This window comes from Canis lupus, chromosome 23 (genome assembly GCF_048164855.1).
Source record: "Canis lupus baileyi chromosome 23, mCanLup2.hap1, whole genome shotgun sequence".
NCBI classification, from domain to species: Eukaryota; Metazoa; Chordata; class Mammalia; order Carnivora; family Canidae; genus Canis; species Canis lupus.
In genome coordinates this window covers 35,717,704-35,731,057 of record NC_132860.1, presented here as the reverse complement: position 1 = coordinate 35,731,057, position 13,354 = coordinate 35,717,704, and positions in this window count along the sequence as shown.

The window sequence follows — 13,354 nt, the reverse complement described above, 5'->3', positions numbered from 1 at the left end:
TTTTAAAGGTGAATTTAGTTACTAAACTTTGAGTTATAAAAGCTATCTATCTGCCCTTCGTTATCTTTTTATAATCTGTTAGCAGCGAAGTACACTTTAAAAAAGGTTTTTAGGGGTGCCTGGGTGGCTCAGCCCCTCAAGCACCCCAACTCTTCAGCTCAGGTCTTGATCTCAAGGTCCCTAGATCTAGCCCTTCCTCTAGCTCTGCACTCAGCAGGGAGTCTGCTTCTTCTCGCTCTTTCCTTCTCCCTCTGCTCTTCCTTCTGGTTGTGTGAGCCTGCACTCTCCCTCTCTCATGCACACAACTGTGGGAAGGGGCAGAAGGACAATATCCAAGCAGACTACCACTGAGCTCTGAGCCCAGCTTGGGGTTGGAGCTCATAACCCATGAGATCAGGACCTGAGCAGAAACCAAGAGTTGGAAGCTTAACTAACTGAGCCACCCAAGTACCCCAACTTTAAAAGATCCTTAAAAAGATAAAATACGTTTTCAAAGTTCTAATTTGGCTTCTATTGTATCCCTCACACAGTGCACAGAATAATATATGCTTGACATTTAAATCAGATCTGTATACCCTCAAAAAATGTGGAAAACTCAAGTGCTGTAGCAATCTTTTTCAAATCATGTGCTAAACTGCAAGAAGAATCTTTTCTGTTTATTTTATTTTTAAGTAAGCTCTATGCCCAGTGTGGGGGCTTGAAGACACAACCAGAGTTCAAGAGTTGCATGCTCCACCAACTGAGCCAGTCAGATGCCCCAAGATTTTTTTTTTTCCTATCCTCAGGACAGACCACAAATTAGATAATTAGTATTTTTAAATATACGAATGAATGAATACAAACTTCTCCCATGATAGTTTCAGTGCCAATTCTTTTATCAGAATATGCAATTAATGCACTCTTTGCACCAACCTGAAGCCCAGTTATCTGCCCTCTCTAGGCTAGGTGCAATGGTGAACATGGTAGGCCCTTGGCTTGACCTTAATGAAGTTTATAATCTTATGGAATAATATGAAAAAGTACTGCATCTGACAGGAAATGGTGGGTATTCCAGAGCTATTTCAAAAATCAAGCCCACTGGATCTCTGGGTGGCGCAGCGGTTTGGCGCCTGCCTTTGGCCCAGGGCACGATCCTGGAGACCTGGGATCGAATCCCACGTCGGGCTCCCAGTGCATGGAGCCTGCTTCTACCTCTGCCTGTGTCTCTGCCCCTCTCTCTCTCTCTCTCTGTGACTATCATAAATAAATAAAAATTTATAAAAAAAAAAATCAAGCCTACTAATTATTGTGTTTCCACAAACCAGAAAGCCTTTCCATTTTTTTGAGGAAAATAACTATACTCCTCCCTTGGCTCACAGAGTGTTTACAAGAGGAGTTAATTCCTCCCCAAACAACCTCTGTTCTAGGCAATCAGGTACCCTTCTAATGTAAATAATTAATTGACACTGCCAGCAGGTGGAATTTCCCCTTTTAATATGTGAATCCAGTGTGTATAAATAATATGCATGAATAATATTTACATTTATTTGTACATATATATGGACATACGCACACACACAATTGACCTGTGAATGGCACGGGGGTTGGGGCACCCACTATCTACATGGAGGAAAATCTACATATAACTTTAACTCTCCATATACTTAACTACTAATAGCCTACTGTTGACCAGAAGCCTTACCCATAACATAAACAGTCAATTAACACAAATTTTGTATGTTAGATGTATTCTATACAGTATTCTTACAATAAAGTAAGCTAGGAAAAATAAATAAATAAATAAAGTAAGCTAGGGCAGCCCTGGTGGCGCAGCGGTTTAGCGCCGCCTGCAGCCTGGGGTGTGATCCTGGGGACCCTGGATGGAGTCCCACATCCGGCTCCCTGCATGGAGCCTGCTTCTCCCTCTGCCTGTTCCTCTGCCCCCCTCTCTCTCTCTGTGTCTCTATGAATAAATAAAATTTAAAAAAAAACAATAAAGTAAGCTAGAGGAGGGAAAATGTTAAGAAAATCATAAGAGAAAATAATTACAGTACTGTAAAAAAAAGATCTGTCTGTAGGTGGATCCACACAATTTAAACCTGTGTTGTTCAAGGGCCAACTGAACATATGTGTGTGCATATATATATGTATATATATATATAATATTTACACATTACATATATATATTCATACAAAAACATGAACAAGCTTTTTGCCTATTTAAACACTCTAAAAATTTTTAATTAAAAAAAATATGTATTTACTTAAGAGAGAGAGTGATGGGGCAGCCTGGGTAGCTCAGCGGTTTAGCATTGCCTTCAGCCCAGGGCCTGATCCTGGGGACGTGGAATCAAGTCCCACTTCAGGTTTCCTTCATGGAGCCTGCTTCTCCCTCTGCCTGTGTCTCTGCCTGTCTCTCTCTCTCTCTCTCTTTCATGAATAAATTAACAAAATCTTTTAAAAGAGAGAGAGAGAGAGTGATAGAGCATAAGCAGGGGGGGAGGGGCAGAGGGAGAGGAAGAAGCCTACTCCACACTGAGCAGGGAGCCCCATGCGGGGCTCAATCCCAGGACCACAGGATCAGGACCTGAACAGAAGGCAGACACTTAACCAACTGAGCTACCCAGGTGCCCACCTATTTAAACATTCTTTATTGTTTACACATTTTAGGATTACAAAAGTAACTCATTCTAAAAAATTCAACTACAAGTACATAAGTTAAAAAATGACAGTTCTCCCTCTCTGCCCTCGACAACAGAGTAACTACTATTCTCAGTCTAATGTGCAGCCTTCCATGCCTTTTTCAATGAACACACACACAAACAGGATGCATATAACTTTTTATTTTTGATCTTTACTAAAACAGGATCACTATGTATAGTTTATTGTTTTTTAAACTCAAGGTATCATGGACATTCTTTCATGAGCAGTCCTAAAACTATATAATTCCAAACGTTTGTTTTTCAATTTTGTAGTTTAGGAACATAACTATCAAGAGAATAGAGCCATTCTGGTGTTAGTTCTAAAAAAGAGACTCTAAAACTGGCATATAGTAGACATTCAATGAAAATTTGTTGACTGATCCAGAACTTCTGATTTCAATTTCACCTTGCTTGTCCTTGTTGTATTCCTCTGGTTCAAATAGGCAAAATGGGATTAGCTGAGATCCTACAATAGAGGTTGGACTTGACATTACAGAGTTTAGAATAGGGATTATCAGGAAGGGAGGTGACAATTCAAATGATGTGAAAGACAGTTCATAGTTTAGGGGCTTAAAATGTTTATTTTGTCAGCAACACTAGTCTTAGCAATCTTTTTACATAGTCTCAGAAAAATATGACTGAATGGAAATAATTACTCGATCTTAAGTTTTGCCCCTATATATTTATCTTGACCTTTTGTCATTTCCTTCCAATTGTGGATCAAAAAGCAAAAGAACATGCAGCAAATGAATACTAACATAAAATCTCCCAAATATTATTTCATAACAAAGTATAGATAGATTTTGTCACCAAATGCTGTTCGTTTTCTCATTTGTTCATTCAGCATGACCCCTGCTATCAGGGAGCTCATGGTCTGCTGGGTGAGATAAACAATTAAACCAATGATTACCATAGAAAAGATGACAAGAGTCATACCATACAGTGTGAAAAGATAGCAGCGTAGACTGGGAGCATGAAAGAAGCATCTAAATCAGACAGGAGTGAATTGGAGTATCTAGATTAAAGAAGAAAAATCAAAACAAAAACAAAAACAAATCAAAACTAGAGGTAGATCAGGGTTTTGTGGAGCTCAAGGTATATACAATTTGGAAGATATTCTGAGAGAAAAAGAACACAATAGGATAAATATAAAATTTTATGGCCCATGTAAGGGAAGTTTCGCTAGTTTCACTGTATATCCACCTATTTGAAAAAACCTGTTCAAAGGAAATAGATCTTTGAGATTTGTATTTTAAAAGAGACCAAAATGTGTGTATGAGAGTTTTTGAGATAAGAACTAATCATTAGTGACCTCTTATGAGCTTTATAGTACAAGAAGTGGGAGTCCTATGAAGGATTTTTGTGGAGGAGGGGCCAGATTTTTGTATCAAAAAGATAATTCTGGCAGTGCCAGGTTTGGTAACGATTAAATTTCATTTCTTCAAAAATACTTAAGGTTCTCTTCTTTGTGTGTTTAAGTGGAAAATGATGTAGCTTAAGGAAGGGTAACAGTACAGGATAAGTTTCATTGTGAGTAAAGTGGATATACATCATAATTTGTTATTTTGACATATAGGTTTGTTTATAAAGTTTACTGAGGGGATCCCTGGGTGGCGCAGCGGTTTGGCGCCTGCCTTTGGCCCAGGGCACGATCCTGGAGACCCGGGATCGAATCCCACGTCGGGCTCCTGGTGCATGGAGCCTGCTTCTCCCTCTGCCTGTGTCTCTGCCTCTCTCTCTCTATCTGTGACTATCATAAATAAATAAAAATTAAAAAAAAAACAAATTTAAAAAATAAATAAATAAATAAAATAAAGTTTACTGAGAATTACATGAATCAGTTTTAATTAACTGCATCACTTTCTAAAATTCATCTCCCAGACTGTATCATAGTTGAAAATCTTGTGAGCCAAAATAAAAAGCTCTATTATTCTTATCATTTAAGGAGTTTTCTGGCACTGACTTTTGCTTTAAGAGGTCCAGTTCATCTAATTCCAAGACTGTTCTGTGCCAGGAAATAATTTAGGCCAAGGCAAGAATAGAGCCAGTTATCAGATAACTGAATATGTACATGTATTGCTTTGAGAAACCATAACTCAGAATAGTGGTCCAAAGCATGAAGTCTGATAAAATGGTTTCATTCCTGTCTGCAGCAGCTTCTTAGCCTGATGACTCTAAGACAGTCACTTAACTCCTTTAAGGCCCCATTTTCTCATATGTAGAAAGGAATTAATGACAACTCTCACCTCAGAAGATTATTACGAGGATGAAATGAGATTATATACTTTTGTATGACTTTAGCCTGGTATATTTGATCCAGCAGTTTCTAAGAATACAAGACATCTTTACTCACACATGTAGGAAATAAAATGTCTAGAAGAGTTCATTTCTTCACAGTTTGAAATTGCAATTAATTGAAAATGAAATGTCCAAAAAAGAAAGAAAGAAAATAAAAAAGAAAATGAAATGACCATTAGCAGAGAACAAGTTAAATTACGATACATCTCATCTGTGCAGTAGAACAGCAGTTCTCAAACTTTTTATAGCTTCAGGACCATGTTGCCCTCTTAAAAATGATTGAGGTCAGCTTTAGTTTATATAGATTACATCTATCAATTTTTATCATTTTAGAAATTATGAAAATATTTATTCATTTAAAAATAGCAATTATAAACCCTTTACATGGACTATAAACTACATACTTTTTAAAATAACTATGTTTTCCAACACAAAAAAATCAATAAGAAAAGTGGTATGGTTTATATTTTTGCAAATCTCTTTAATCCTCGGGTTAATAGAAGACAGCTGGATTTTTATGTCTGCTTCTGTGTTCATTCTGTTGCAATAACACAGGACATGTAGGCTCTGGAAAACTCCATGCTACTTTACTGAGAGTAAATAAGGAAAATAATATTTTAGTGTTATTATAAAAATAATTTCTGCCTCAACCCTCTCCTATCATTTTACTAACCACTGCATGGGAATATTACATGGCTTTTTAAAATAATGAGGAAGCTCTTTATGTGTTGCTGTGGAACAATCTCTAAGATACATTGTTTAGTGAAAAAGAAATAAAAGCAAAATAAATTTAAAAAATAAAGCAAAATAAATAAATGTACAGAACCCTGTAATAGTATAGTGCATTTATTTTAAAGTCAGGGAAACAGAACATATCCATATAAATACATATTATGTTTGTATGTGCAGGTAATATCACTGAAAGAATATACAAAAAACTGGTAAACTAGTTGTCTCTCAGTGTGTATCCTGGGAAACAGGGTGAGAAGGGAGCTTTTTATTTCATTTGCTCTTTTGCCTTTTGAACTTCCTACCTTATGAAAGTATTAACTAATCAAAAAATTAATTTTCTTTAAAGATTTTATTTATTCATGAGAGACCCAGAGAGAGAGGCAGAGACATAGGCAGAGGGAGAAACAGGCTCCATGCAGGGAACCTGATATGGGACTCGATCCTGGGACCCCAGGATCACGTGAGCTGAAGGCAGATGCCCAACCACTGAGCAACCAAGGTGTCCCTTAAATTTGTTTTTAGAGGAGATGTATATATGCTTTTCACAGTGACTGGCAGATGCTTAATAAATTATACATAGTGCCTTTTTATTCTGAGGTAAAATAATTATCTTATTATTTTTTAAAGATTTTATTTATTTATTTATGAGAGACACAGAGAGAGGCAGAGACATGGGCAGAGGGAGAAGCAGGCTCCCCTATGGGAGCCCGATGTAGGACTCAATGCCAGGACCCGGGATCACAACCTGAGCCAGAGGCAGATGCTCAGCCTTGAGACCCTCAGGTGCCCTTAAAATAATTATTTTAAAAGCTTTTTAACAATAGGGAAAATGTAAAACAATTGAAAATTTTGTATTATGAATATACGTGCTCTTATTAAATTGACTTAGAATTAAATACACAAAATCTAAATATCCTGATAATTGTGGTTATTTTATTTTTATGATTTTTAAAAAGATTTTATTTATTTGAGAGACAGAGCATGTATGAGCAGGAAGAGGAACAGGGGAGGGAAAAAGAGGGGGAAGGAATCTTAAGCAGACTCCATGCTGAGCACAGAGCCTGAGGTGGGGCTTAGTTTCACCACTCTGAGATCACGATGTGAGCCAAAACCAAGAGTCTGATGCTTAACCAACTGAGCCACCCAGATGCCTTAATTGTGGTTACTTTAAATTTGTTGTTAGATTGACCATAACAACCATAGAGATAAGCACAGATGTCTGAAAATAATGTCCAATTTAATCATGCAGCAAATAGATGATCAACCTGATCAAGAGAGAAACCCTAGACAAATTAGAAAATTTCATGGAGCCAAATCAGCATTACTTTTTTTTAAATGTCTAATACTGAGGCACCTGGGTAGCTCAGCTGGTTGGGCATCTGCCTTCAGCTCAGGTCATGATCTCAGGGTCCTGGGATCAAGCCCCACATCAGGCTCCTGCTCTGTGGGAGCCTGCTTCTCCCTCTCTCTCTGCTGCTCCCCTTGCTTGTGTCCTCTCTCTCTCTCTCTCTCTCAAATAAATAAATAAAATCTTTAAAAATAAATAAACAACAAAAGTGTCTAATACTAACCATTGTTTGAAACAGTTTTGCTGCTTATCAATCAACTTTAAGCTCTCAGGAGCTTTTATTTTATTTTATTTCATTTTATTTTTAAAGATTTATTCATTTTAGAGAGAGTGCAGGGGAGAAGGGCAGAGGGAGAGAGAAGAGACTCTCAAGCAGACTCCCTGCTGAGTGCAGAACCTGACCGGGGACTTGATCTCACAACCCTGAGATCATGACCTGAGCTGAAATCAAGAGATACACATTTTACTGACTAAGCCACCAAGGTGCCCCCTCTCAGGGGCTTTTAGTGACAAATTTGTATTTCCTCCTTCACAGCTCTGTAGGCTGGGTGTAGCTCTATGAGGCTTGAGTAGGATCAGTTAGGCTTGACTCCAGGCTGCTGGCTGGGTGCAGGCCTGCTCCACATATTTCCTCATTCTCCTAGGACCAGAGGCTACCTAGGACATGTTCTTCTCATGGGGTAACTGGAGTCCAAGAGACTAAGCAGAAACATAAGATGCCTCTTGAGGTTTTTGTCCTGGAACTGGCACGCTCATCACCTTGGCCCACATCTCCTTGACCAAAACAAGTTACAAGGCCAGGCATGTCATCAGTTGGGGTGAGGAGAGATGTCTTCTGCCTTCTTTAATGAGAGACATTGAAAAGTCCTATGACTGGGACGTCTGGGGGGCTCAGCGGTTGAGCATCTGCCTTCGGCCCAGGGTGTGGTCCTGGAGTCCCAGGATCGAGTCCCATGTCGGGCTCCCTGCATGGAGCCTGCTTCTCTCTCTGCCTGTGTCTCTGCATTTCTCTGTGTGTCTCTCATGAATAAATCAATAAAATCTTTAAAAAAACAAACAGACAAAAACTAAAAGACTTGAAAAGAAGCAGGGCAATGAGACCCAAAAACATGAGGAAAAAAGTCAATGGAAACAGATCCAAAGATGACCCAGACATTGAATTAAAAGAAAAGGATTTTAATACAGGTACACCCTGTTTTATTGCACTTCACTTTAGGGTGCATTACAGATAATAACTTTTGTACAAATTTAAAGTTCGTGGCAACTCTATGTTGAGCAAGTCTATTGGGGCCATTTTCCCAACAGCATTCGTTTACTTTGTGTCTCTGTGTCATCTTTTGGTAATTCTCATGATATTTCAAACATTTTCATTATTATTATGTTTGTTATGGTGATCTGGGCCAGTAATTAGGAGTCACTGAAAGGTTAGATGATGGTTAGCATTTTTTAATACTAAAGTTATTTTTCAAGTAAAGTACATTTTTTTAGACATAATGCTACCACATACATAATAAACTATAGTACAGTGTAAACACAACTTTTATATGCACTTGGAAACAAAAAAATCATTTTACTCACATTATTGCAATATTTGCTTTATTATAGTGTCTGAACCTGACCCTACAATATCTCTGAGGTATACCTGTATAGCTATTATAAATATGTAAAAAAAAATTGAGGAGAAATGAAAGAAAAAATGAAAGAAAGGAAATTTGAGGAATTTGAAGAAAATGAAAGAAAAAAGATTTTAACAGAGAAATTAATCTCCAAAAATTGGAAATTACAGAAATAAAAGAAAAAAATATGAAGTTACAAGTGTAGCTTAGTAAATTTCTGGCCATTATTTCCTATTCACCTTGATTCAATATGTGAGACAGTTTGCTTTTTTGTTTTGTTTTGTTTTTGTTTTTGTTTTTTTATTGGAGTTTGATTTGCCAACAATATGTGAGACAGTTTGCTATAGCTGATCAACACCTTGATCTCATCAGCAATATATTAACATGCTGGCTCTAAAGTAAATCACTTCCTCAGAGGATTTGTTTTATTTTCTTTATGTTAACGAATATTTTACTTTTTTGCCAAAAGTCTGTGAATGCACCCTGTTTAGGACTCATGACCTTATGCACAGCTTCATCATCTGAACATTTCAGAGAGAGTTCTATTACAAACAAACAAATAACTGTTTATTTTTTTTTTTAATTTTTATTTATTTATGATAGTCACAGAGAGAGAGAGAGGCGCAGAGACACAGGCAGAGGGAGAAGCAGGCTCCATGCACCGGGAGCCCGACGTGGGATTCGATCCCGGGTCTCCAGGATCACGCCCCGGGCCAAAGACAGGCGCCAAACCGCTGCGCCACCCAGGGATCCCTAACTGTTTATTTTTAAAATTGTTTTTGTGTTCACAGATTAATCCAGAAAAATCAGCTGCCCTATGATCTCAGAGGAGCTAGGGGTTTCATATGTTTCTTTTTATTCACTTCATTTTAAATCAAAGAAAAATTCTGATTGTAAGACATTTTATATGGTTTGATATTTACCATCCTTGAAATGTTTTCACTCTCCGTGCAACAAATCAAAGGCCTCAACAACCAAAGCCTTTTCTAAGAACATCTGCCTCTGAACCAGAATTATAACACTATGCCTCAGATAATATACTTTATACTTTTTATGGTATGCTGAAAGAACTCTCATTATTTTGAGATGAATAGTATTATTTAAATAAATTGAATATTACATCAATTTAAGTAAGTCACTTTTTAAAGTACTATCTGTGGGAAGCCTGGGTAGCTCAGTGAGTTTAGTGTCTGACTCTTGATCTTGGCTCAGTTCATGGTCCCAGGATAGTGGGTTCAAGTCTCATGTGGGGCTCCAGGCTGAGCTAAGAGTCTGCTGGAGAACCTTTCTCTCCCTCTGCCCCTTCCTGCCTCTCTCTTTCTCTCCGTGTGTTTCTCTAAAATAAATAAATAAATGAATAAATCTTTTTTAAAAAGTACTGTTTGTAACTTTAGAGAATTTTGTGTATTAGAGAATCTGACACATAACTATAATTTTGAAACAAAAATATGTAATTGAGAGGCACTGGGTGGCTCAGTCAGTTAAGCATCTGACTCTTGATCTCAGCTCAGGTCTCAATCTCAGGGTTGTGAGTTCAAGCCCTGCATTTAGCTCCATGCTGGGTGTGTAGCCTACTTAAAAAAAAATGTAATTGAGTAATTGATTTTAGACTTAAAAAACAATTTTACACTTCTTAGATATTGTTACAGTATTTAAAAGAATTCAAGAACTTGAAAAGGTTTTGCTTATGAGATCAAGCATTTAAAGTGCTGAAAAGAAAACAGAACATATTGGGTTTACAAATGTAGTTTAAAAGTTTAAAGAAATGCAATTAAATATGTTAAAAATAGGGCTATGCAATTTATAACATTTTTTAGGTGTATAAATAAAATAATTGAATTTGTTATTTTAACTTAAATACATAATGAATACCAAGTTTTTTTGTCATCTTAATATACTGAATATTAATTTTTAAAAAGTTCAGTACTGATAAAAAGTATTTTCTATGTACAAAGAAACTCTTGGACAGTTAAAACTTCACATTAATAAAGTCCTTTGTTGAACCAGGTTAGGCAATAAAAATTAAAAGTATCTCTGATTATTTGAAATGAATCCATCATTTTTTTGTTTAAATACCACAATAATCACCCTGTTAGTAATCTTGGAATACATTCTTAACAGCCTGGTCTTTTTCACTTTGCCTAAGATCTTAGAGGCCAAGCAGTATGGTGTAGGTTCCTACTTTCTTCTGCAGCCAGAGCCATCATTCTAAACATCTGCTGCAGAAACTTGACTCCTTCCAAGCCCCACGTTGCCCCAGGGAACAGGCCCCCAATCCTCCAGTGCTTGTCTACACCTGAACCTCAGGAAGCCAGTCTGCCCTGATTCTCTATATTCCAGCCTCTTAAGCAAAGCTCTAAGGCTCTTCTTTTCTCAGGGCTTTAGCAACGACATCCTCTGCTTGGATTGCTTTCCTCAGTATTCCCCAGCCCCATGATGTGCATGGCTACTATCCCTTTCCCAAAGAGGCTTTCTCTGATCCTTCAAGTCTGAGGTAAGGACTCCTGGTTGTAAGTCTTTGAAAAAGCTCAACAGAAACCATCTCTTCATCATAAGGCTGTTCAGACAACTTTAACCAATCCCCTCTAAATTATACTTATGTTGCTTATTGTGTTTAACGATTTTGCACAATGACTCAATCAACACCTCTATATATTATTAATATATCACCCCAGATGCTGTTGGCACCCCACAGATATTCCTTTGGCGCTCCGTGTTTCCTTATACTTGAGGATCACTTTCTACTTCAAGCACCTGTGACTCCTCCACTTTAGGCTTTCTCAGTGGAAGGAGAGAGTTTGGTTCAAGCATGGGCAGGGCATTAACAACCCAGCAGCCCACCATCCAATGATGGATGGGGATTCATGGAAAACCACCTCAACTTCTTGGGTAACATACCTCTGAGCAAATTCTGTATGGTCCTCCTCCTCCTGAGTAGGATTGAGACCCAGTTGCCCACAGTAGTAATCTGTTAATTAATTTCACATCCTGTATAGTTTCAAGCCCTTTCCTCTCTCACTTCCCTGTGCCCTCAACAGTGTTTCTGGGGTCACTGTCCAAACAAACCACCTACACTGAAATCCTTGTTCAGGAACTATTACGGGAAGAACCCAACCTAAAATATTATCATATCTTTGCTTACTTAGATTCACTTGGTAATTACTAATGTAATTGGCTCAAGGGGTAAGGATTTTATTTTTTTAAGATTTTATTTATTTATTCATGAGAGACACAGAGAGAGAGAGGCAGAGACATAGGCAGAGGGAGAAGCAGGTTCCATGCAGGGAGCCCCATGTGGGACTCGATCCCGGAACTCCAGGATCACACCCTGGGCCTGAAGGCAGGCACTCAACCACTGAGCCACCCAGGGATCCCCCAGGGTAAGCATTTTAAAAGTTGAATCTGTAATGCTAAATGACAGATTTGCATTATTTTTGGCTCTCCAAAAAAGCTGGTGTACAGAATTCTTATATAACAAGGGCCATTTTGGGATGCCTGAGTGGCTCAGCGGTTTAGCGCCTGTCTTTGGCCCAGGGCGTGATCCTGGAGTCCCAGGATCGAGTTCCACATTGGGCTCCCTGCATGGAGCCTGCTTCTCCTTCCGCCTGTGTCTCTGCCCCCCGTCTCTCTGTTTCTATGTCTAGCATAAATAAATTAATTAATTAAAATATTTTTTAAAAATAACAAGGGCCATTTAAATTTAAAATTTTTTAAATGTATATCCTATTTCTTTCACATAAAGTTTGGGATATATTTCTAGCAGGGCGCCACTGTTTGCCAAATTATTTACTAGGATCTTTTGGTAGCTTGAGAGAACAGGGGCTTTGGAGTCAGGTAAACTCAGGTTGAAGTTCTGGATCTAGTTATTAGCTTGTTAATCTTACTTGTTAATGATGTGACCTTGACAAGTTATTCACGTCTCTAAGCATCATTTTCTTTATGTCAGAAACAAGTAAAATTAAAAATAATAATAATACCAGTTTCACAGTATTAATAAGACTAAATAGTTTAAAAAATAATACAGTGTCTGAAGAGCCCAATAAAGAGTAATTATTATTCTTACTGGAAAGAAAAACTAATGATTTATTCATACTTATGTCCTATGGTACCAAGCACCGTACATGGGACCTAGAAAATGCTCAAATGTCTATTGAATTGAATTACCTAATCTACACAGCTGTTATAGATGGAATATGTATAAAAGTGTTTTGAAAACTAGAGGGATCCCTGGGTGGCTCACAGTTTGGCACCTGCCTTTGGCCCAGGGCCAAAGTGTTCCTGGAGTCCCGGGATCAAAAGTCCCCATGTCAGGCTCCCTGCATGGGGCCTGCTTCTCCCTCTGCCTGTGTCTCTGCCTCTCTCTGTCTCTCATGAATAAATAAATAAAATCTTAAAAAAAAAAAATTGAAAATTCTGTAGCAATGTGGTGCTACCTGTCCCCTACCTAACCTTTGGCTGATCAAAAGCCTTACTTCTTTTTCAGAGAATAGTTGGCTAAATGAGTGTCACTCTTCCTGATATTCTCAAAATCAGTATTTTGAGGCATTTTTCAACTTTGCTTTGTGTGAAACTGCCATTTCTGTGTCTCCTGCTTCCAGCTGCCTCACTGATCTGTCAAGAGCAACTGCTTCAGTATGGACTTGTACTGCCAGTCATACTGAATCACGCTCCACTAAGCC